We start from the raw sequence: 5,000 nt of genomic DNA on the forward strand, positions 1-5,000 counted from the left end.
TATATATATATATAGAGATGGGTTTAGAGGCCGCGAGGCCGAGTGGTTAGAACACGGATTCAAGACTGTCACGACGGCAATCTGAGTTCGAGGATTCGAGTCACTGGCCGGCGCGTAGTTCCTTTGGGCAAGGAATTTGATTGCCTACCTAGCCACTGGGGGCAAGTCAGTGCCGGTCCCAAGACCGGATAAATAGAGAGAGTTGGTATCAGTAAGGGCATCTGGCCATAAAAGATATCTGCCAGAACCTGATTATCATGGCGATCCCATATAAGAATGGGATAAAGCTAAGAAAAAAATAGTAATAATATATATATATATATATATATATATATATATAAATACATATACATATATTAATGTGTAAATATATGCATGTGTATATATACATATGTATGTATGTATGTATGTATATATATATATATATATATATATATATATATATATATATATATATATATATATATATAACACACACACACACACACACACACACACACACACACACACACATATATATATATATATATATATATATATATATATATATATATATATATATATACAGATATATATTTTTTTTTTTTTTTTTTTTTTATCTGCTGTCTCCTTTGTTACTTAGTCTTCCATTACTTCATTCAAATGATTGCCAAATTAACATATTGGTCCTTATCAACCTGACTGTTTATTCCTAAATCAGCCTCTGCCCCCTTGTACACACCTGGAGACTTGGTTTCGTTGGGCACGATGCAGCGAATGAAGTGCGGCTCGGTGGAGTTCACGTCCTCATGAGGTTGTTCAGCTGGTCCTGCGGGAGAGAGGAGGGACGCTGCATAAGAACGACTCCTTTTTGAAAGAGCACTGCGTTCAAAGGCTGGTTAATGTGTTCATATAACATAATAACACTAATACCATGTGCCATCGCCCACGACTGAGGAAGAGAAACGGTACCTTGTAGCCGGAGGACACCGTCTTGAATCCCGTGGCTGCCTTCTTCCCGCCCTTGCCTGCGAGGGACGAGAAAAGCAGTGAGTTTAGGCCCTGACAGGCTTCGGAGCCAGTGAATGCTATGTACACTTTAGAGAACGGGGTAGGCATATGTGTGTGTTTGTTTGTTTCTTTCTTCGTGTTTTTTTTTGTGTGTGTGAGTGTGTGTTTGTGTGTGTGTGTGTGTGTGTGTGTGTGTGTGTGTGTGTGTGTGTGTGTGTGTGTGTGTGTGTGTGTGTGTGTGTGGTGTGTGTGTGTGTGTGTGCTTATGCCCGTGTTTCTTATAAGCAAATGCTCATGTCAAGCTTCTCACCCTTAGCCTCAGGTGGGCCCGACTGCCCGGGGTGATCAGCGAAAAGCTCCACGGTCAGTTCATTGTCGGCTTTCTTGAGCTGGTCCACGACGGTGTCGTTGAGGGGGTCCTTGTTCTTCTCCAGCCACCCGGAGAGGTTGTAGGGCACCGTGCCGGCGTAGTGGACGATGGCGAAGTGGGCCTCGGCCTGGCCGGGCTTGGGAGGCTTAGGCTTCACGAAGACAGGGGACTTCCCAAGGTGGTTGGTCTTCAGCTTTTCTTCGAAGGATTTGTCAGTAGCCTTCGGGAACATAGACTCTTCTTCGAGAATGGCGAGGATACCAAGTTTCTGTAGAATACCAAGGTATAATAGATATAATATGCCTTTTCATTTTCATCAACGTTTATTCTAAAAATAGAATAGGTCCTCCTTCGTTATAGTGAAGAATGTTCAAAGTCAGTCCATTAAACCTAGTTTAAATTCAAATATGATAAGTATGTGCAAGGAAACTTTAAACAGTTATACATAAATATGTGTGAATGCTACCTTCTCGAAGAGCTCAATGCAAGCCTGCAGATCCATACCGAAGTCGACAAAGACCCAGTCAATGCCCTCGGCCTTGTACTCCTCTTGCTCAAGCACGAACATGTGGTGGTTGAGAACTGCTGCAACTTCTCGTTACAGAAGTTGATGCAGATCTGCTCGAAGCCGTTGAACTGTTAAATGAAATATTAGTAGAATGATAAAAAACATGGCGTGGATGTAATTTGCCTACAAATTTCTATGAATATAATAACTGGAATTACACTTTACGTCGAAAATCTCGAATCCTGCAATGTCGAGCACGCCAATGAACATAGCTCGCTTCTGGCCAGTCTCCAGAGTGATATTGCACATCTTGACCAGCCACTTGAAGCACCGGTCGAAGAGACCCTTAGCTAAGGCGCCACAAGAGTACAGCACTTGCTCCACATTCCTGCCCTGAGTCACGAACTCAGCACCGACCTTGATCTTAGGCTTGCATAAGTTCTTGTAAAAGTTCCTCACCATCAACACCAAGCAGTTTCCCAATAATGATACCAGGCTGTGGAAAGAATGAAATGGGGGATATTTTGAAGGTGCGCTAAAAATGGCCACAGAAATGGTCCTGTTGCATTTCCTCACTGGTCATAGAAGCCGAATGACAAAGGGACTTACATCGGTGCCGTCAGGTTCAGCCTGCTCTTCGCGACCTCGCTGTTTGAACTTCAAACAACCGAAGTTCATAACAACTGCCGTTATCCTGTAACAGTTGTTCTCTGAGTATGGGTGAAGTTCAGAATATCGAAAGCGTCCTGAAAGAGCATGGACAGCATATTACTAGAGGGTTTTTATCCGGCATACAGTACATATGCATGAAGCATCCTGAATGTTATATATACATACAGACATACGTGGAGATGCATACACGGATACATATGTGTACGAATCGACATGCATACATGCACATACAAGCTATAATTTATGATGCACTGTAGCAGAGTAAAGCCATTGCCACACTGGCCTACAATATTTGCAACCGTTGTTGAATTCGCGACCTGTGATTGCCGCAACCAAATCTCACAATCTCAGCTCCCGCTCCTCGTTATTTCCACATTTTCTAAATTACGGGAAACCAAAGTTGCTGCGATTAAAATTCAGCAACCTATTGAGACAAAAACTTATGTCCGGGTGTTATGTTATTTTTGATTACTGTAGAATCTACTACAGGAAGCTAATTTAATAATCGCTTTAGTCCCAAGAAAGTTATGTTTTAATTGGTATATCTGTACCGTACGGTCTGCACTGCCAAACCCACAAAATATTTTTTTCTACATAATACTGTAGTCAGTTCGTATGCTAAAAAGCAAAATCACTACATACACCATGGAGTTCAAATTTCCATGGGCATGTTTCAAAACTTTTTTTTTTTTTCTTTGTATGGTACCCTGTCAGATTCTGACTTTGGCTGTCACAGCATGATACTTAATTGTACTTTCATGCTGTGATGATCTTGGAGTGAGTACTTGGTAGGGTCCCCAGTTTCTTTCCACGGAGAATGCTGTTGTCACCTTTTAGGTAATCATTCTTTCTATTTACCCGGGCTTGGACCAGCTCTGACTCGGGCTGGCTTGCCCATCCAGTGGCTAGGTAGGCAGTCGAGGTGAAGTTCCTTGCCCAAGGGAACAACGCGCCGGCCGGTGACTCGAACCTTCGAACTCAGATTGCCGTCGTGACAGTCCTGAGTCCGATGCTCTAACCACTCGTCCACCGCGGCCTCTTAAAAGTGAAACTGCCAAACAAATAAAATCAAGAAGTCTGAATCCAAGAGAATTGACTGAGGCCTTTTGTCATTTTAACAACTCCCCAGACAGGTAAAAAAAACATTTGGCAATACACAAGTCTTGTGCAATAATAATAGGGCCAAGTAAACAAATGGCCATCTTAATGTTCTCTGCGGTATTCTCCAAACAATTCAAAATAATAGTGATATTCTTTACAAATGTTATGATATTAGTGCATACCTAGCTATCGGTTTATATCGATACAGCAAGAAGTATATAGACAGCTTATGATTACTCAGTGAAATAACAGAAATTCTTGTGGACATAAGTCTGGAGTAATAAAACCATAACATGAATGGGAGCCAACTTTAGAAGGAATACATTAAACAATCACCGTAGACGCCAAGATTTGCGTTCTGACAAAGACCAAACAACTGATTAGGTAAAATAGAGCCATAGATCTTTGACAGATTTTTTTTCTTTTCTTTTCTTTTCTTTTAAAAGTAAGTCATCATGGATAGGCATACAAGCACTCTCAAAACAAAATATATTTGATGGAGGTCTGTTGGCCTTTTCTGAAGTCACTGTCGGCATGCTACTTATCATCTTATCGTCAGTAGATCTCACATGTGCACATGATTTCAGAGGCCAGGGAGAGTCTTTCCAGTACCGTATATGTATATCTCTTGTTCTAGCCTTCTGTTTATTTAGGTAGCCCTCACGAAGTAACCATCGTTTTGACAATGCAGTGGTTGCACATAGATGCCAATGTAACCACGACTTTGGGTACACAAACTATCATTCAGTCAGTTATGGTGTGCATATTTCTTTATGTAGACACACACACACACACACACACACACACACACACACACACACACACACACACACACACACACACACACAATGGATATGTATCACAACAACGTAATTTTATAAAAAAGAATGAAATTAAATCTCACGTGAGTAAACTGCATGTCCTCTCTGTCGTCGATAGACTGAACTGTGACCTTCCCTGGGACACATAATGGTAGTCGTAGATGTCGTTACTCAGGTGACATATAGCTGAAATCAGCAAGAAAATGGATATTCAAAGAAACTGAGCTTGATATAGCGTATTAAACTCTCATGCTCTAATGCTAGGAAAAGATAACTCACACCCATCTGGCAACAATGTTTGAAGGTTAAATTAAGAAAATGATATAATTTGCAAAAAGTAATTTCCATTACCCAAGCTCCCCCCTACTCACGTTTAATTTCTGCGATCTGGTCGGACATCATCTGGTAGAAGATGTGGTAGGAGCGCTCGAGTGACTGCTGGGAGATGACGCGAGCCTTCTCCAGCAGGTACACCTCGATGTCAGCGCCGGATAGCTTGCCGTTGGGGGCGAAGTGGATGCGGATGAACTTGCCCTGA

The 5,000-nt window shown here is 41.8% G+C and overlaps 2 pseudogenes; both read right to left on the reverse strand.

Moving 5' to 3' along the window:
* Positions 1–638: 638 nt before the first annotated feature.
* Positions 639–4,861, reverse strand: LOC119569571 (annotated as a pseudogene).
* The window catches only part of LOC119569570, a 1,587-nt pseudogene continuing 1,426 nt past the window's right edge, over positions 4,840–5,000 (reverse strand).

Source organism: Penaeus monodon, unplaced genomic scaffold, assembly GCF_015228065.2.
Source record: "Penaeus monodon isolate SGIC_2016 unplaced genomic scaffold, NSTDA_Pmon_1 PmonScaffold_16628, whole genome shotgun sequence".
In the NCBI taxonomy this organism is placed as follows: domain Eukaryota; kingdom Metazoa; phylum Arthropoda; class Malacostraca; order Decapoda; family Penaeidae; genus Penaeus; species Penaeus monodon.